Raw genomic sequence first — 22,240 nt, 5'->3', positions numbered from 1 at the left:
TATATATATAAGAGCAAATGAGTTCATATGGCCATTGATAGCATTATATTTATTTTATTTTCATTTATATCACTGTTTAAGGAAGATTTTCTTGTTTTATTATTTTTAATATTATGGTTTAATATTGTCTGCCCCGTATCCAAAGCTCAAATGTGATAATATTTTATATATATTTTTGAAATACTTTTGTTATACGACTAGTATTCAGGTATTAGGTAACATCACGTGATTAATTCAAACCAATGAGACGACAGCTTTGGACGAGAGTCTGTATAGCTAATGAGCTTGCTTCCGGTTCTCACTGGTTTTGCCTTCACTGAGCGAGCGCCACTTTCTCAGCTATCTCTTGAGGTAAGTCAAATTTCCTCATAAAAGTCTTAAAATTTCACAGGCAGACGGTGGATTAATCAATTTGATGATTTTAAATATGTCGATTGTTAATTTAGATGAGTGTAATATTACTTACGTTTAAACAATAAAGAAATATAACGGATTATCTTCTGCTATCATTGTTTTCTGAGGTAAATTATGCGTTGGAAAAAAAACAAACGGATAGTTCAAATAATTGTAGCCTAAGAAATTGTGGCTAAAGCCCATTTTTATTGTTTATATGATTTTAGTTTGATATATTGTTAATGTGAACCGTTAAACGGACGGACCGACCGAACAATTTCAGTGAGGGAAAAGGTAACTAACCGTTAACTTAAGGGGTTGTCAGACACTCAGGCGTCTGCCTGTTTTTGGTAACAAAAATCAACTTAACCGAGGTTATATGGATGGTAGGAACAACCACTTAAGTTGTGGACTAACATATGCAATTATATATAATAAATGCATGGTGTCGTCTATAAAAGAATAACATAACGTTACGTTACTCGAAGCTACAGTGACATCTGCAGGCGAGGCTTTACTTAAATGCCTTGTTTGTTCATGAGTTTTTGACCTGTTTCATATTTTATCATAGTTTTTACGTTCATTTTGAAGTTATGGTAACTTATTTGTTTAAGATACGTTTGTTAGGCGCGAACACGGGAGGTCGCGCCCAGCTTGAGCTTCCGCATTATTAGCACTGTTAGCTCCACTGTTATTTGCGAGAGACGAAAAAATGTTTGAATAAAGAGCCTAGGTAGGGGGAAGTACACAAAATACATGCGTTTTTTTCTAGTGTAACGTTTATTATTATGTTGGAGGCAATTCCTCAAAATATACTTTATAAAATATACTATTGTAAACAGAATATGGTTGGTATATCAACCATTATGATTTGATAATAATGTATGTTTTTTTTCTCTTCCCCCTGTACTTTTGTTACATCATTTTTTGCTGTCTAGACATTTTTGTGGTAAGTCATTTATATAACAATCTCTGTTGCAACATAATACTTTTTTTCTGAACAGTTAACCTTGCACATGATATTTAAATAGTAATGTTTATTTTTCTTTCTTTTGCTCTTTTGAAAACATTTAACTGCTTTAGCTAAGTAAGTATTATTTTTGAATGTCAAATTCTTACTAAATTTACAAGTTATGACATATTTTATTTAGATATTTAGTGACCATTTCTTTTTCTTCTGTTTGATTTTCTCTAGACCTCAGCCAAATTCCTGGTTTTGCTGGGCAACAGCACCCATTTCATACAATTTATTATAGCGAACCCAAAGGCTCTTTTCAGAGCCATCCACATTGCGTCACTGGTAAGTCATTTTCAATTACTTTTGAATCAGTAATTGCCTAATGACATTATAACTTTGTTTTTCTGTTAATGTAACAGATATTGTTTACCAATGTTTATTGTTGTTTGTCAGTTTTGGCCATTTCAGCATGTTTGAAATAGGGGTGTAACGGTTCAAATTACTCACGTTTCGGTGCGTATCACGGCTTAGGGTCACAGTTTCAGTACACATTGGTCATAACAGGCTGCTTTACAAAAATAAAAACCTAAGCCGTTTTTAACCTCTGCCAAAATCAACATTTTCACTTAAGAGCACTTGTATTATTATACTATATACCAGCTTTACTGTGCAATTCAATATGAACATAAAATAGCTTAAAACACTGGGTTACTTTTTATATTCTATGCCGCTATCTTCAAGTTTTTTTTGCAAGAAGATAGGTTTGTTAAAATTCAAACACAGAAGGCAATTTGTGCTGTTTCTGTCTCACCTGCGATCGTGTGCTATCAACAAAACCCTGGTGATTGACGCGTAAAGCGACTCGTCATATTAGATGTATTGCCTTAGGCATACAGCACTTGCGAATTTTACAGTTTTGTCCACATTTTCTTGAGCATCGCTGCTGCAGCTGGGGATGACTCTGTTAGTGTCTTTTCTCCTTCGTTTGCCGTGCTAAACGGTCTGTGAAACACACAAACACGCGAGGATGAACTGTGAGGTTGGCAACAAATTTGCATACTTCGAGTTGATTGGACAGGTACTTTCACCTTAACACATGCAGAGATTATTCAGAACCATACATTAGCTTTTTTATGCATCGTTTTTTCACCAAACTATAATAGAAATGCGTGGTCGAATTAAACATGGTGCCCGTGCGTCCCGAACTGTGGGCGGAAAACAGGACGATTCGATTCTTTACCGAGAAGAACCGTTACACTCCTAGTTTGAAAGTAAAACTGACTTTATTGAAGATGTACTCCACCTTCAGAAATAAAAATGATAGATTTTTTTACTTAGCCCCATCTAAGTCATCCAAGGTGTTTATGCCTTTCCCTTCATCAGCCGAACACAATCAGAGTTCTAATTATCAACATCCTGGCTCCTCCTTGCTTTGTAATAAGTTTGATCATGGACCAAACATTTACGATCTCAAAAAAGTCCATCCATCCATCCATCCATCATTAAAGTAATCCATATACAACCCAGTGGTTTAATAAATGTATTTAGAAGCAAAGTATAAGGTTTATAAGAAAAAGTTTGGTTCTGAGCACATTTAGTGATTAGTTACATATACGTAATTTTATAAAACAAAATCAACTATAGATTTAAATATAGTGGTATGTAAAATCTTATTGGTTCTTGTGTTTCATCATGAGTTGTGACAAAACTGACAGTCGTTAGACACTAAATGTTTTATTGTCTGTTTATTTAAGGTATGTTTTGTAACTAAAAGGTCAAAATATGAATTGTTTTTTTATTAACCCACTGGATACATTAAATTTTGATTACTTTACTAATGGATGGATGCAGTTTTTGGAGCTTCTAAACATTTGGTCTCTGATCAGAGCCAATACAAAGCAAGGAACAGCCAGGGTATTATTTAATATAGGTCTGGTTGTATTCAACTGAACAAAGAAAGACAAACATCTTGGATGACAAGGGGGTGAGTTAAAAAAATGTTTAATTCTGAAGGTGGCATTTTACAGTTTAGGTTCTATTGTGTTGCCTGATGCGATAATTTATTAAAGTAACAATCTTTACATTAATACCACAGGAAAGGGAACATTTTTAACAGGAATATCATATAATTAATTGTTTATTCTGAAGCATATGTGACTAACTAGATCATTTTGGGTACGACTAAATAAGATCAAGACTTAATTTTTACCAATTATTATTAGAGCCCGACCGATATGCGTTTTTTCGGGCCGATGCCGATACAGATATTAGGGAGTAAAAAAAGACCGATAACGATATATCGGCCGATATTCTTTATGTGTACATTATAGTTCAGTATACTACAGTATATTATACTAAAGTACTGTACATAGAATACACTATATACTTTAACATAATATACTATGAATAAATACAATGCAATGCAATGATCACTCACAAATGTGGTGATCACTCACAAATGTGGTGATCCAACACTTATATTGATGTGACAAAGATATGTACTATAGGCAAGAAGTTAACAATAAACTTTATTATCCAAAATTAGTTGGATATCAGTGCACTAAACAGTAAACTTGACTTATTATTAATAACTTTAAAACACAAAGAGAACAAAATACATAAAACTTGCATCATTTGCAGTTTTGACGAGAATAACGTTATAAAGAGAAACGTATGAAGTCATTGATTATTAGCTTTACAGTAAGTTGTGTACTTCACAAATTAGTTAGCCACTCACAGTTACGAAGACAATGCTTGACGGAGCACATACTAATGTAACGTTACGCTATGTTTAATGTTGTGCTTGTGCACAACGTTTTTATAACACAAACACAGGGTTCCGTGCAAACTTTAGACTTTAATAAAACTAATGCGTCTTCGCTCCGCCTCTTTTATTTAGCAAGGGTGTAGAGTTGCGCGAGCTTATTGAATCAATTGCTCTGAAATGAGCGTGTTAACTAACAACACAAGCAGCAGTAATCTCATATAGTGTTATATAAGTGCACGGCTGCACGTAGTTTAAACGTGTCATTTCTCCGTCTCGCGTCATTTCTCCCGCTTGCGTTTTAACTCGCAAGTCGACAAAGAGACGGATTAAAAACACCAAATGTAGGCGGGAATGCGTCTCTCTTGTCCATTTATAATCCAATCGACCAAAGCGCGTCTTAATACCAGGTGTAAAAATGTTGTGAAGAAGACACTGCGTGACTGCAGCCACCTGAACTGAGAGACTGACTGACTGAAGTGAAGGGGGTGGGGGATTGGCTGGTGTCACTACAGTGAGTGATCTGGGTCGCCATTAGCAACCAGTATGGCGCACTCTGCTGGACAAACAAGTACTTACATCTTTCAAATGCATTTAATGTGTTCTGTAACAAACGTTCATATCGGCGCATATCTGCGGCTTATACGCCGATACAGATATATCTGCGACATGCTCATATCGGCCGATAAAATCGGCAAAACGATAAATCGGTCGGGCTCTAATTATTATAGGACAGCAGAAACACTGAAGTTTGAATGACATAATACTGCACATTGTGGACCTTTGTATTTAGAAACTATTTAGACCCCCTACACAGTTCAATTTTGTTAGGTCTCAATGTGATACTACAATAATCCCCCCCCCCCCCTCTTATTATTAATCTGCACTCAGTACCCCATTATGAGAAACTGAAAACAGGATTTTGGAAATGTCTAAATGTATTTAAAAGAAGAAAAAAAATGAAATTTTTCAGACACTTTACTTGGTAGTTAGTTGAAGCACTTTTTGCAGCAAGTACAGCCTCGAGTCTTTTTGGGAATGACGCAACAAGCTTTGCACATCTGGATTGAAGGAATTTCTGCCATTCTTCTTTTTAAATCCTTTCAAGCTCAGTGAGTTTGGATGTGAACTGTCGGCTGACAGCCGTTTTCAGGTCTCTCCAGAGATGCTTGGTGAGGTTGAAGTCAGGGCTTTGGTTGGTCCACTTCTCACATAGTCGTCCCTAAACCACTACTGTGTTGTCCTTGTTCTTTGCTTAGGGTCATTTTGATAAGGTTTTAGTGAGGATATCTCAGTGGACTCGAGTCAAGGTGTAGAAAATCTCGGCATTGATCAACACAAATAAATGGCACCTAAACAAAATTTCTATTGTTATCGCAAAGGGTCTGAATACTTAAGTAAATGTGAAATTATTTTTTTCCTTTAAAACATTTTACAGAAATGTCTTAAATTCAGTTTTCACTTTGTCATTATGGGGTACTAGATGTTGATTAATGAGAATGATTTAAATTCTTTTTTTTTTTTTTGAGTCAGAACATTTTAATTAGGCCTTGAAAAGCTGCATCTGACATGGGACTTTTATTAACACACCCCCAGGTTCACAGACAAGGTTTAGTAAAACACATCTTAAGATATGCCATGCCAGTGCCATTGATTTGTCTTATGATACACACCAGTAATGTCTTCTTCAAAGGAGTGCTTTTTAAAGATGCTTAATAGGCTTGTCTGTGAAACCAGTCCACAGTGTTTAATATTGTGACAACTGCATTATCTTTGGAAAGTAATATAATTTTAAATTCTTGAGGTATATATAAATTATTAAAAGGATTAATGCAAACATAACAAATTTGCAAATAAAGTAAAGGGGTTTAAGTACTTTCTAAATACACTGTAAATGTGGTCATGCCTACTTTGAACTAATTTGTCGTTTTTATTGATTTTGTTTTTCCTAGATTGGACATCTAATTCATCTTTGTAAGTAATAGTTACATATTTCACATTTAAAGCATTAGTTCATCTTATGTTTATCAGCTTACCCCCAGGCTGTCCAAGATGTAGGTGAATTTGTAATTTTAAATTCTTGAGGTATATATAAATTATAAAAAGGATTAATGCAAACATAACAAATTTGCAAATAGAGTAAAGGGGTTTAAGTACTTTCTAAATACACTGTAAATGTGGTCATGCCTACTTTGAACTAATTTGTCGTTTTTGTTGATTTTGTTTTTCCTAGATTGGACATCTAATTCATCTTTGTAAGTAATAGTTACATATTTCAAATTTAAAGCATTAGTTCATCTTATGTTTATCAGCTTACCCCCAGGCTGTCCAAGATGTAGGTGAATTTGTAATTTTAAATTCTTGAGGTATATATAAATTATAAAAAGGATTAATGCAAACATAACAAATTTGCAAATAGAGTAAAGGGGTTTAAGTACTTTCTAAATACACTGTAAATGTGGTCATGCCTACTTTGAACTAATTTGTCGTTTTTGTTGATTTTGTTTTTCCTAGATTGGACATCTAATTCATCTTTGTAAGTAACAGTTACATATTTCACATTTAAAGCAATAGTTCATCTTATGTTTATCAGCTTACCCCCAGGCCATCCAAGATGTAGGTGAATTTGTTTCTTCAGTAAAACACAAATATAGATTTTTAACTCCCAACTGTTTCAGTCTGTCAGATGTATAATGCACGTGGGTGGTAACAAAACCCGACAGAGGAATGTACAGACAAATCCAAATTAAACTCTGCGGCTCATGACGACACCTCAATGTCCTAAGACATGAAACGATCGGTTTGTGCAAGAAACCGAAAAGTATTTATATAATTTTTTTACCTTCAATACAGCACTATGCCTAAAGGAGTACGTGTGTGCACATCTTCTTCTTGGTGTTTAAGGGTGGGTTGCAAACCAACTTCATAAGAGCATACCGCCACCTACTATATCGGTGCCCCGTATAGTGCTTATGCACCCTCATGCAGTGCACCCGATACAATAGGTGGCAGTATGCACCTATGAAGTTGGTTCGCAACCTGTTGGTTCAGTTTTATCTCTTGGGACATTGATGTGTCGTGACAAGCCGCAGAGTTATTTTTCTCTATCAAATTTTGATACCATCCACATGCATATTCACTGAGAGACTGAACGGTTGGAGTTAAAAATCTACATTTGTGTTTTACTGAAGAAACAAAGTCACCTACAATTCGGATGGCCTGATGGTAAGCTGATAAACATAAAAATGTAATTTTTAGACAAACTATTGCTTTAACAATGGGGGAGAGATGACTGGGATTTTATTAAAATAATTTTCCTAAGGCTGAATAATATTACTCAACATAAAATTTGTACAGATTAAAAAATTACTACATATCACATACCTGGCTGTCAGAATATTGCGCATTACATGCCCAAAACATAAGATCATACATCGTCCTGCTGTCTAGTCAATCTGAACACAACAAACCCATGTGTAGTCACATCCTTGTTTCTGCCAAAATGGCAAAGCCAATATGGTTTAAAGGTAGCATCTAGTAACTGCAATGCACAATTGATTTTCACTGCCTGGTTACTTTATGACCTCATGAAGGAACATACACTATTAAATTTAATCAGCAGTTTGCATGGAAATATGAAAAATATTATATGATTTTAAAAGAAGAAATCAGAGTCAGTTTGTGTCATACACTTAACACTCTGTACAGAGCATCAGCTTTTGACTGCCCCACCCTTAACAGAATGGACATACAGACTGGATCTATATTCTGTGTAACCAAGATAATATAATTCAGCCTTTTCAAAAACTGATATTGGAGTGTATTTTTAATATGATCTTAATACTTTGAGTTTAAAACAAAAATTTTAACTTATTTTTGTCCTGCAGTGTGTTTTGTACAATTAAGTATTTACTGTTAATCATTCTGTAATATGCGTGCTTTTTTTTGACTTTAGAATGTAACTAACTTGTTTTTTTTCTCTTTGTGTTGTGTTTGTTTGTTATGTCCTGTCCTGTCCTGACCTTTATATACATTTTCTTTCAAACTTTTATCTTGCTAAAATCATTGCTTCTCTTCTATTCTGTACTTTTACTTCACAAACACCTGGCTGCACATTTCAAAACGTTGCTGCTTTGCTTGCTTGCTTGCTTCCTCTTCAAACGCAAACTGCATTTAAACACTGCAAAACATGCAATGCATACCCAAGCAGCTTGCCTCTTAAAAACTGCCAGGAAAACCAAAAAAACACCGATTCAACTAAAAAAAAAAGCCTATAATTTCTACCCAAAAAAAACGACCCATTTTTTTACCCCACCCAGCCAATCTGTTGCCCTAACCCCAAAACACTGACTTTCCCCAAAACAGAACGTCCCTTTAACTTTTTGCTTTGACAGAAAGAGTGAGAGCAGAACTACCTACAGCTCCAGTGTGCCCTGCTGCCTTGAGTGTCTTCACAAAGCAACGTTGATTAGAGGACTGCGTTGGGAAATCAACACCATCAACACACACAATAATTTACTATAGTTTTAAAATTACATAATTTCCTAAAGTCTTTTAGACTGCTTATAATAGATAATACACATTACAGTACTTTTAAAAGTCATTAATATATCAGTAAAAAAAAATTTGTTTTAGCAAGTTCATCTTTGAAACATATTACATTTATATCTGAGTCTTTTCACATTTGCCTATACTCTACTAATTAATTGCATTAGTAATATTGCCTTTGGTTATCATTTATGTAAAATATTGTGGTTAACAGTTCAACAGTTCCATTGATATAGTCTTGTGTGTTTGTATATCTAATTTCTTGACTGTTTTAACGGTGAAATTTTAGTACAGTACTTTAATATATCAGTAAAATATTCTAAGTTTGACTGTTGTTGTAACTGCTATTTGAATAGACTACATTTAAAGGTCATTAATATATTTTGGTTTGCCAAGTTCCTCTTTGAATCTTACCACATTGTAACATTTACCTTTATTAATTGATTGCATTACTGATATTGCTTTTGGTTAACATTTTTGTACAGTATTGGGGTTGACAGTGTTTGACAGTATATCAGTTCAATTGCTATAGTTTTGTGTGCTTGTATATTTAATTTGTTGACTTGTTACTGAAATTTCAGTCCTGTACTTTAAAAGATAATTAATATATCAGTAATATATTTACAGTTTGACTCTTGTTGTAATTGATATTGAGTGCATTACAAGGTAATTAAAATATCAGTAAGTATTTTGGTTTGGCAAGTTCATATTTGAATCTTACCACGTTATAACATTTGCCTTTACTAATTGGTTGCATTACTGGCATTGCCTTTAGTTAACATTTTTTGTAATTCGGTGAAATATAAAGGGTTGACGTTATAAGAGTTACATTGTGTGTATGTAAATACAGTAATTTGACTGGTATTGAGTACAAGCATAACGTATAATAAGCATTAATATTCATTAAGCGAGTGGGTCTTTGAATTTGTTATTAAAGTTTTTTCTGGAAAATTTGCTCTTGTTTAACATACGAGAGGTACTTTGCTATAAACAGATCTTTAGATTTCTAACACCTGTTCCATCTTCATGCCACGAAAAGGGAAAAGGAGTGAAGCCCAGAAGCAGCGCAGAAAGGTAGAAAGTTCACTGTGCATTAACTCCGTGTCAAGTGCGAGTGACGTAAGCCCAGACGTGCTTTCTGTTACGGCGTCCCACTGTCAAAGTGACCCGAGGTACGGTATTTATTCCAGAGGGTCACAGTGCACGTGCAATTCCTTAATGTTTCTCGCGGTGCACAACGAACGTAATGAGCTGGACAGTTTGGAATTAGATGACATTTTAAAGAAAGGTGATGCTTTGTACACTCTTGTCAAGCAAACACTACAGAGTAAAGGACAATTTCGGAGTAATTTCCTTGATTTTGATGAGCTACCGGATAAACTTGAGACAAACTTGTGCTCTTACAACATCGTTAAACATGGCCAGAGGTTTGGATTACTAAGAGATGCACCTGCACTAGGCAGCTATGACAACCTTGAGAATACTCTGCAATGTCTCAGAGGTGAAATCAGCAACTGCCTGTTTTTGTGTGGACTTTATTGTGTTGCTTTGTTTAGAGATCGCTCAGGGAGGTTTGGATATTTCGATTCACACTGCAGAACGCCAGATGGCATGTCTACTAATGATGGCACGGGTACTGCTGTAATGTTGACATTTTCACGTTTAGAAGACATGATAGAGAGACTGTTGCTGTTGTTTCAAGGGTGTTTCCAGTTAAGCGATAACGTGCAATTTGATCTGCTGCCAATATCATTTACAACAGTATATACTGATGTCTCCATGGAGTATCTTGATAACACAGAGCTGTGTGTAGCATCTCAAATATCTGAAAAACAATTTCTGTCCACTAATGACCAATGTGCGCCTGCTGCATCGTCACAACAGCAAATTCAGGTTAGAGATCCAGTTCAGTGGCCAGTCAATATGACAGATGAAGATGAAATGGAGATTCACACTTCTGTTATTGACAATTTGGACAGAGACAAAAATGTTCAATTAAATAAGCTTTCTCATAACATCTCAAAAAATTCCTCAATTCAAATTATACTGTCCGAACCAAATGATCAGTGTGTGAAAACATTTGACTTGAATCAGCAATCAAAAAAGCTTAACAAATCCAGAAGGCGCAAGGATTACCGGATAAAATGGCAGAAAAAAATGGATTTAAAACAAGATAGGAAACAGACCAAAAAATCTGAGCATTACAAAACAAGCAGAGAATACAAGGAAAGACATAACCAAGCTATGAAGAACTGTTATCAAACTAATACAGCTTACAGGGAAAAGCACAAACAAGCCATGAAAAACAACTATAACAAATCTGAAGAATATAAGAATAAAAGAAGGGTTTATGCTATTGTGAATTACAAGAATAATGACGAATACAGAAATCAGAGAAAATGTTATGGAATCTACAATTACAAGACCAACGAGGAATACAGAAATATAAAAAAGAGAAAAATAACCAGCAATTACAGTAGTAATGCACAATTCCGGGAGAAACAAAAGAAATATATCATTGTAAATTACAGAATGGATAAGCGTTTCAGAGAGAAACAAAAAACCTATGTGACAAGAAATTACAGTATGGATGAATATTTCAGAGAGAGACAGAAAAACTATGTCAAAAGAAATTACAAGAATAGTGATAGATTTAAGGCAAAACAGAAGAGATACATCACTGATAGATATTCAAGAGATGCACTTTTCAGGCAAAGGCAAAAAGACTATTATACAAACCGGTGCAAAATAGATGTAAACTTTTATGAAAAAAGAAAGGACACGTTTAAAAAACTTTATCAACATGACTTGCTTTTCAGGGCTCGTCAGAAAGCATATAATTTTTTCAAAACTAAAGACAGTATATCAGCGCTCAAAATACTTCACAAAATAAACTGTGCACAAGACATTCAGCACAAATATAAAGTAATTGACTGTGTGCGCCAGGCAACACAAGTGTTCAGAAATAACCAACTTGCTGAAACACAGAATCCAGTGATATTGAAGGCATTGCAAACTTTCAGAGACATTATTAAACAGGGACCAACATATATCTGCACATGCTGTGCAAGAGCACTCTTCTCAAATCAAGTGCGCACCTGTGATCGTGAAAGCTATGAAAAGAATCCAACAGTTGTTTCACTATGTTTGACAGGTAACTATGTCCACATCTGTTCTGATTGTACTGATCAGTGTATGAGGAACACAGAATGGATCTGTCACAGCTGTCATTCAACACTTTTGAGAGGTGCAATGCCAGACATTGCTGTAGCCAATAAGCTTCAGTTTACTCCCATTCCTCCAGAGCTATGCAATTTGAATATTCTAGAAAGACATGTAATTGCAAAGTACATTCCTTTTGCTAAAATCTTAACACTTCCTAAAGGCCAACAGAGAGCTATAAAGGGTGCTGTGATTTCAGTTGCATCTGAAGTGGAAACAACAGTTAATTGTTTACCTAGACCAAGAAGTGAATCGCAGCTGCTTACAGTGAAACTGAAAAGACGTCTTTGTTACCAAGGTCATTATCAGTATCAGACTATGAATATGCACAAGGTTTTATCTGCTTTAGGAAAACTTAAAAATATGCATTCAGAATATAAAAATATTGTTATAAATCCATCTCCCCTGGCAGATGAAATGCTGAATGAGTATGATCAGTCTTTAAATGACAGCAGTGCACACAATGAGCCAATGGATATTGACAACAACAGCCAAAGTGAAAACACAGAACGACAGAGCAATGAAAATGAACATGATAATTCAAGTGATGATCCTGAATCTAATAATGAACAACAATCGGGTCTTGTCTTGGACACATGTCTACAGCCCCCAGATCCTGGTCAACATATGTTGTCTTATGATGATGGAATATTCTGTATTGCCCCTGCAGAGAAAAACAGTCCTGTAAGCATTTTTAAAATTCCTAAGCTCGAGTCTATGGCATTTCCAGTGCAGTTTCCTGATGGTAAGAACACTTTTGATGAGCCTGACAGAGTGAAATGTGTCTCCCCAAGCAGATACTTTAACACCAGGTTATTCTCTGTAGATAACCGTTGTGCAAAGGATACAAACTACATTTTTTTTGCACAGTTTGTCACAGAAATGCACATGGCCACATCTAGTATGTCCATTCAGTTGAGAAAAGCAAAACCTATGACACGTGATGGTCGTAGAATAAACTGTTCACTGCTGCAGGATAAATCTGAGTTAGAAAAACTTGTACACAACAAAGAGGCAACACGTTTCATGCAGCCACTAAGAGGAACACCAGCTTACTGGGAGAAGACTCTGCGTGATTTGTTCTCTATGCTAAGACAACTGGGCACACCTACATTTTTCTGTACATTTAGTGCTGCTGAGATGAGATGGCCAGAAGTTATTACTGCTATTAAAGCACAACAAGGTGAAACTGTGAACTTTTCTGAATTAGACTGGTCAGAGAAATGTGAAATTCTTAAAAGCAACCCAGTCACAGCCATGCGCATGTTTGAAAAACGAGTTGAAGCCTTGATAAGAGATCTAATAATGTCACCTGCTCAACCCATCGGTGAGGTAATTGACTTTTTTTATAGAGTAGAATTTCAACAGCGTGGCTCTCCACACATTCACTGCCTATTTTGGGTGAAAGATTCTCCAGAATTTGAAAAAGATCAAGATGAAGATGTGTGCAATTTCATTGATAAATATATCTCATGTAAACTTCCAGACCCAAACAAAGACCCAGAACTACATAGAATTGTAAGTGAAGTACAGATGCACAGTCGTAACCACTCCAAATCCTGTAGAAAAAACAATAAGCACTGTAGATTTGGATTTCCCAAACCACCCATGAACACAACCATGATAACTCGTCCCAGGCCTCCTCCAATAGATCAGTCTGATGAAGAAAATGAAGCAACAGAAGAGAGAGAAAATGACAGTACTGCACAAGCAAAAGCACAACTTCAAAAAGTGTGGGATCTGCTGAATGACACAACACAGAGTTTTGAAACCACAGCACAGCTGCTTCAAAAAGTAAACATGACTTATGAAGAATATAAAAAATATTTTCAATGTCTGTCAACATCAAATGTAATTGTCATGGAGAGACGACCACGTGACTGCTGGGTTAATGGCTATAATCCAATGCTGTTAAGAGCCTGGAATGCAAACATGGACATACAGTTCATTATCAATCCATACAGTTGTATCATGTACATTCTCTCATACATTTCAAAAGCTGAACATGAGATGAGTGATTATTTAAAAAAAGTAATAAAAGACTCAAGTCATGATAACATGTCTGACTGTGAAAGCATGAAGCAGGTCATGAATTGCTATGCAAAATCTAGGGAAGTTTCCGCTCAAGAAGCAGTTGCTCGCACATGCAGTCTAAAACTGAAATCATCATCACGAGCTGTCATATTCATACCCACTGATGACAATGCTGTAAAGATGAGTTTACCAATAAAGTATTTACAGACAATGGACCCTGACTTAGAGAATGTGTGGATGACTGGACTGCCAGAAAAGTACAAGGCCAGACCAAACAAACCTGAATTTGATAACATGTGCATGGCAGAATTTGCAAGTGAATACCGCATTGTTTATGGAAGACAGAAAAAGGGTAAAAATGTTTTGGCACTCCAAAAGAATATAGGACACGTTCAAAAAAGAACACGGGGTAAACCTGCTGTTATTAGATTTGCTCGTTTCTCACAACAAAAAAACCCAGAAAAATACTTTGGAACATTGTTAAAACTCTACCTACCATATCGCACAGATGAACAGCTTAAGTCTCCAAGATTCCCAACATATGAATCATTTTACAAATTTGCTTCAGTAAACCTTCCTGGCACTGATGAACTCCAACGCGTGTGCATGATTGTAAATATAAACCGTGAAAAGTATGAGAAGCATAATGAGGCAATAGAACAAGCAATTGAGGATTTTGAACAGAACGGTCCAGTCGAGGATGCATGGACAACATTAGCACCGGCAACTGAGGTGATCAGGCTGGAATGCATAATGGAACGTGAACCATCTGATGCAAACGATGAACAAGATGATATTCCTGAATATACAGCATCTTCTTCTGTCAATAATACAGCTATGCCAGTAATAGAAGTTCCCCAGCTCAATTCTGCACAGATTCGCAAAATGTTTCAAAGCTTAAATCAAACACAAGCTTCTGTATTTTATGCCGTGCGAGACTGGTGCAAAAGATGTGTTTCTGGTGAAAACCCACAACAGTTTCTATATTTTTTGAATGGAGGAGCAGGAGTTGGCAAATCACATGTTATTAAATCTATTCATGCAGAAGCATCTAAAATATTGCGCAAACTTCCATGCGTGAGAGAGCACACTGACATTTCCAAACCAACAGTTCTTTTAACAGCATTTACGGGTACTGCTGCTTTTAACATTTCTGGTAAAACATTGCACTGTCTTTTAAAACTCCCAAGAAGCTTAAAACCTCCATACCAAGGCCTAGGAAACAGCTTGGATGAAATCAGGGCAGATTTTTCTAACGTACACATTATAATAATAGATGAAATATCTATGGTATCAAAACAGTTGTTTGCGTATGTTAACTGGAGACTGCAACAGATTAAAGGAAACCAGAAACCTTTTGGTGGATTGTCTGTTCTTGCTGTTGGAGATTTTTTACAACTTCCTCCGCTCGGCCGAGCTAAACCACTCTGTGTGTATGAGAATCATGTGTTGGACTTCTGGAAAGATCAATTTCAGATCATAACACTGACACAGATTATGAGACAGAGAGAGGATCTTGAATATGCTGAGCTGCTCAACAGACTGAGAGTAAAACAGAAGCATGACAGGCTCACAGCTGCAGACCAGTGCATGTTACAAACTGTCATACGTTTGTCTCCCGAAGAGTGTCCCGCTGATGTTTTACACATTTTTGCAACCAATAAAGAGGTAGACAATCACAACACTGCAGCCATATTCTCTCAATTTTCAAATATTATTACCATTGATGCCAGTGACTACAAAAAAGATCCTCGAACAGGTGAAATGAAAAAGCAAGCTGCACCATTTAAAGGAGACAAATGTGATCTAATTGACAAACTACAGATTGCAATTGGTGCACGAGTAATGCTTACCAGAAATATTGATGTGGAAGATGGACTGGTTAATGGTACTTTTGGTAAAGTGGCAAAAATTACAACTCAGGAACGAGATGGTGTTCCATATGTGCTGTTAATTGGTCTTTACCTGGATGATGTAAATGCTGGACAAAAACATCGCAACAAAGCACCTGGTGGAGATGACAACATTGTTTATATTGAGAGGTCAGAGGAGCCGCTAAAAAGAAAGGGAACCGTTCGAAGGCAATTTCCAATGAAACTTGCTTTTGCATGCACTATACACAAAGTTCAAGGAATGACAACTGATCGTGCTGTTGTATCTCTAAAGCATATTTTTGAACCAGGCATGGCATATGTTGCACTAAGCAGAACCACAGCACTTAGTGGATTGCACATCATAGACTTTGATGAGAAAACAATTTACTGTGATCCAGAAATAAATGCCTCTTTGGAGAACATGCCAAAAGCTGACTTTCAACATGTCCAACCTCTTCTACACACTGAGTATGATGTAAATTCTCCTCTTACTATCATTCATCATAACACAGAGGGACTACAGTGTCATATGGATGATTTAAAAAGTCATCATGAGCTTTTGTTGGCTGATGTTTTGTGTCTCACTGAAACACACCTGTCTGGCTCATCTGCTCATGAGTGTCTCCAGCTGGAAGGATACAGAATTTATAATCGCAACAGACATTCCTCCTACACAAATAATCTACAGTTGGCAAACAGAAATGGTGGTGGAGTGGCCATTTATGTGAGAAATAGCTTACAAGCTCATCCTCTGATGTACATACAAAACGTGACAGACCTGGAATATTTGGTTTTAAAAGTAGAACACCCCAAAGAAGCACTTGTCACAGTAATTTACAGACCACCTAAATACAACCTAGGAGTGTTTTTGACCAACCTAAATGCCCTTTTGACATCCCTAGAAATCATAAACATCAACCCTGTTATAATTTTAGGAGACTTCAATGAAGACCAGCTGTCCCATGGGAACAAACCCATTTTGAAACTGTTTAATGACAAAGGATATACACAACTGATCCACACTGGGACTACTGAAAACAACACCCTTCTGGATCCTGTGTTTATTAGTAGCACACACTCACATATCAGAGCAGGAGTACTGCAAACATACTACAGTTATCACGATCCTGTCTACTGTATTTTGGAATAGATACTGTAAGAAATGATCAGCTGTGAATTAACATTGCTTTTAAAACATTCCAGATTAAAAAGATTCCAACAAAATATACCCACTTCAGAGTCCATTAACAACAATATGTCACAAGAACAAAATATATATTATGATGTTATCATATTACATAAATGTGGATGAATTTAATTGATCACATTTACTATCAGGGATGGTGCAACCCTGCCATTTAAATGCACACACACACAAACACACATTCTATATGATTCATTCTTATCTGTGTGGGGACATTTGGTCCTCACAACGTAAATACCAGGGTTTGTGCACATGTGCACACACACACACACACACACACACACACACACACACACACACACACACACACTTTTTATTTATTTCTAACTTTATGGGGACATTTGGTCCTCACAACATAAAAAAACTAGGTATGCGTATGGGCGTACACAGACACACACATGCAGTTTTCATACTCTTCCAGTTTTCCTATACTATTCATGATTTAAACATTTAAACAGCAACATATACTATAATGTTTTTAAACATGATAAACACATTAAAACATAAAACATGTAAATGTAAAAAGACTCATGCATCTGATTTTTTTTGTATTTGGTTAAGACAGATTTGCTGTGCTGGTTCTCAAGTGACCCATACCAACCCAAAAAACACCTACATGATAAGAGTTGCCAAATGGGATGGAGCATGAACCAGGTGCATGAGGTGATGATCCAATGACGGGTAAGACTCTCTTTTGGCCAGCGGAGGGCAACCTAAGGCAGGACATCACCGCCCTGGGCACCTGCCCGAGCAGGCAGGTGTGAAATGGATCAAGAAAGTGGATGTGATGCTTTTTGGGCCAAAAGCATCAAATAGGAGGGGCTGTAAGACATTACAAGCTGCCTCAATCAAAAATCCACCAGATCATCCTGACCAGCTCCTCGACCACATCATCCTGACAGGCAATTCTGATTTTTGTTGCCATACTACTTGAGTGTGAGATTAAACAATTATGGACAATCAAATGTGGGTCACTTGAGAATCATCTCTAAATTTGTAAGGCTACATTTTATAGAGAACATACAGCCAGCCAAATGCATGACTTTAATATACACAAATATACATATACAAATTTCTCTGTGTGTGTGTGTATCAATACAAATAAATCAGTGTTCAAACAAACTTACTTCTTCGTGGTTCTTTAATATTTCATTACAGCATATCCAAAACCCTCATCCAATAAAACTGTATGTTTAAGCAATGATGTAAACACATTTAAATATTAAGCTAAAATGTTTTAACATTTGTGTTTTAGCATAATAACAACATGAAATACCTTGAATAAGGGCAAAACATTTTATCATGTTGTTAGCTTGTTTTACAATAATGATAACATGTTTTAGCATGATACAGTTGTTATTTAGTTTTAAAGGTTGTTGCTAGGGTGCTGCTTAGTAGTTTCTTAGGGAACGCTGGGTGGTTGTTATAGTCTTGCTATGTGGTTGCTAAGATGACAATTTATTTGTATAGCACAATTAAAAACAATGGCTGTCGACTGATTGTGCCATTGACAATGTAATTATTTTCATACTAAAAATAACAAACAAACAATACATATAACAAAAAAAACTGAAATGAACATAAAATCGCACAATCACATGATTAATATGCATGACACAATGTCAATCAAAAGCTTTTGAAATTTAAAAAGTTTTTACTCTGGACTTAAAAGTGAGAAGAGTTGGAGCTTGTCTTATAATAATTGGAAAGGCATTCCAAAGCCTGGGAGCTGCAAGGTTGCTGTTCAGTGAGTAGTTCAGAAAGATAGATTTGTGCTAAGCCATGTAAAGGTTTGTAAGTAACAATATTTTAAAATGTGCACCACCATTGTGAAATGCCATTATTAATGGAGCTTAGATATTACGATTCACCATGGCAACAGCATGTGAAAAAAGGTCTGGTAGAATGAATTTTGCCCCCCCCCCTTGTGATTTTCTGCTCCCCTATAGCCCCACCCCCCGGCAGATATCTAACACTAATGCCTGGTCAAAATTTGTTATTGCGATATCTCATAGCAGTCTAGCAAACTAATTACTTTGTACAAAATAAAAGCATACAAAATGCTTCTTAAATAAAAGCTACAAAAAATAATATAATAAACTAATATTTATTTTGCAGACATGTCAGTAGTTGTGTGTCATCATCTGCTTTACAAAAATCAATACTTTTACTTTTGTGAATTATTTACATACTTAGCATTCATATGTAGTTTTTTATAGTAAAAGTTTAATAATAATGGCTTTTAATTTATAATTTTAATGTGTGATTCAACTATGTAGTAACCATGTTCTGTACAAGTAATTTATTAACTTTACACAGTACAAAAGTGGAAAGGATACATTTTATAATATTTAAACAATAAAATGAAACAAGCAATGTAGATCTCACCACCTATGGCCTCATTTATACTACAATATAAAACATATAATTTACATCATAATTTACATATAATTTATGATTTTAACAACATTCTAATGACATAAAACATAACACAATTTTGAAGGAACTGTAATATGTAGGCCTGGGCGAAAAATCGATTTAATGAATTAATTCGAATTTTTTGTTGTGGGCGATTTAAAAAATAAGTAATTCGATTTTTTGTAATGGCGCATTTTTGGCTGCCCGGGGCTTCCGTAGCATTATTTTAGCAACATCAACAACATCATAGCACACGTAAAACACAGCTGGGACTTTGATTCCAAGAGGGTGTTTATTTATTTATTATTCATCTCATAAATTGGGGTTACATTTGTCTTGCTTTTGATTAAATAAAAGCAAATTTTGCTTTAAGTTGTCTGCCGTTGTGCTTTTCTTAATAAGTGGTGGGGGAATCGGAAAAAATCGGAAGTCGAATTAAAAAAAATAAAATCGGAGATTTTATTTTTAGGCCAAATCGCCCAGCACTAGTAATATGGTGCTAAAAAGCTACCCATGAGTTTTGTTCAGCCAATAGAATCACGCAGGGTCCTCAGGTGACAGAATTGCATATGACACCGGATACTTTTCAATAGTAAAACTGGAAGTGCTACTGTAGTGCACAGCAACAACACATGTACATTTAAAATATAATATATATAATTATATTTTAAAGAAAAGAGTTATTGTGAATAATTGTTGCTTGAGTCAATATGTCAGTTTAGTCAATACGTATGTTTAATGTTTGATCCTTGTAAAATATTAGAGGTTAATAAATTGAGGAATCTAGAATGGAGCTCACATGACTTAGCATAAAGTTAACATGAAGCTAGCATGATTTAACATGAAGCTAGCAGTATTTAACCTAAAGTTAGCATAAAGTTTACATGATTTAACATGAAGCTAAGATGATTTAACCTGAAGTAAGCATTATGCTAGCATGATTAGCATGAAGCTAGCATGATGCTATTATGATTAACATGAAGCTAACATGATGCTAGCATGATAAGCATGAAGCTAACATGATGCTAACATAATTAGCATGAAGCTAACATGATGCTAACATAATTAACATGAAGCTAGCATGATGCTAGCATGATTCGCATGAAGCTAGCATGATGTTAGCATTATTAGCATGAAGCTAGCATGAAGCTAGCATGATTAGAATGAAGCAAACATGAAGCTAGCATGATTAGCATGAAGCTAGCATGATGCTAGCATGATTAGCATGATGCTAGCATGATTAGCATGAAGCTAGCATGATGTTAGCATTATTAGCATGAAGCTAGCATGAAGCTAGCATGATTAGCATGAAGCGAACATGAAGCTAGCATGATTAGCATGAAGCAAGCATGATTAGCATGAAGCTAGCATGAAGCTAACATGATTAGCATGAAGCTAGCATGATTAGCATGAAGCTAGCATGATTAGCATGAAGCTAGCATTATTGGCATGAAGCTAGCATGATTAGCATGAAGCTAGCATGATTAGCATGAAGCTAGCATGATGCTAGCATGATTAGCATGAAGCTAGCATAAAGCTAGCATGATGCTAGCATGATTAGCATGAAGCTAGCATGATGGTAGCATGATTAGCATGAAGCTAACATGATGCTAGCATGATTAGCATTAAGCTAGCATGATGATAGCATGATTAGCATGAAGCTAGCATGATGCTAGCATGATTAGCATGAAGCTAGCATAAAGCTAGCATGATTAGCATGAAGCTAGCATGATGCTAGCATGATTAGCATGAAGCTAGCATGATGCTTACATGATTAGCATGAAGCTAGCATGATGTTAGCATGATTAGCATGAAGCTAGCATGATTAGCATGAAGCTAGCATGATGCTAGCATGATTAGCATGAAGCTAGCATGAGGCTACCATGATTAGCATGAAGTAAGCATAAGGTTAGCATGATTAGCATGAAGCTAACATGATGCTAGCATGATTAGCATGAAGCTAGCATGATGCTAACATGATTAGCATGAAGCTAGCATGATGCTAGCATGATTAGCATGAAGCTAGCATGATGTTAATATGATTAGCATGAAGCTAGCATGATGTTAGCATGAAACTAGCATGATTCTAGCATGATTAGCATGGAGCTAGCATGATTCTAGGATGATTAGCATGAAGCTAGCATGATTCTAGCATGATTAGCATGAAGTTAGCATGATGCTAGCATGATTAGCATGAAGCTAGCATGAGGCTACCATGATTAGCATGAAGTAAGCATAAGGTTAGCATGATTAGCATGAAGCTAGCATGATTTAACGTGAAGCTAGCATGATTAGCATGATGCTAACATGATTAGCATGACGCTAGCACTATTTGGCGTGCAGCTAACAAGATTTAACATGAAGCTAACATGATTTAGCATGAAGTTAGCAAGATTTATTATGAAATTAGCATAAAGCTAGCATGAAACTAGCATGAAGCTAGTATGACTTAGCATGGAGCTAGCATGAAGCTAACATGACCCAAAGACCCAACCCCCATGTCTCTATGATGTTCAGACCAAGAGATATAAGGCTTTGTTTATTATGTTGCTAGGGTGCTCATATTTGGTTGCTAGGGGCGTGGCTTAATTCCTCAATAAGAATCCTATTAAGACTGATTGGATGCCTGAGTAAAATGAGCCCACGCCTATGTCTCTATGACACTCTGGTGTAAAGATATCCATCTGGGCTTTTTATAATGGTAGTCTATGGGAGATGTTGCCAGGGTACCCAAAATTGTTGCTAGGGGCGTGGCTAAATAGCTTTGGGGCAGTCCTAAGACACTGATTGGATGACTGAGTAAAATGAGCCCACCCCCATGTCTC

General features: G+C 36.0%; 1 long non-coding RNA gene across 1 annotated transcript; it reads left to right on the top strand.

The window, feature by feature from the left end:
• The first annotated feature begins 393 nt into the window (after nucleotides 1-393).
• On the top strand, nucleotides 394-9,309 carry LOC141365631 (uncharacterized). The gene is made up of 6 exons (XR_012370706.1): nucleotides 394-1,480; nucleotides 1,589-1,693; nucleotides 6,068-6,089; nucleotides 6,349-6,370; nucleotides 6,630-6,651; nucleotides 8,323-9,309. It is a non-coding gene; the product is annotated as an uncharacterized lncRNA (long non-coding RNA).
• Nucleotides 9,310-22,240: the final 12,931 nt, after the last annotated feature.

Source organism: Misgurnus anguillicaudatus, chromosome 8 (genome assembly GCF_027580225.2).
Source record: "Misgurnus anguillicaudatus chromosome 8, ASM2758022v2, whole genome shotgun sequence".
Lineage (NCBI taxonomy): Eukaryota > Metazoa > Chordata > Actinopteri > Cypriniformes > Cobitidae > Misgurnus > Misgurnus anguillicaudatus.
This window is presented reverse-complemented; position numbering and strand designations above follow the sequence as displayed.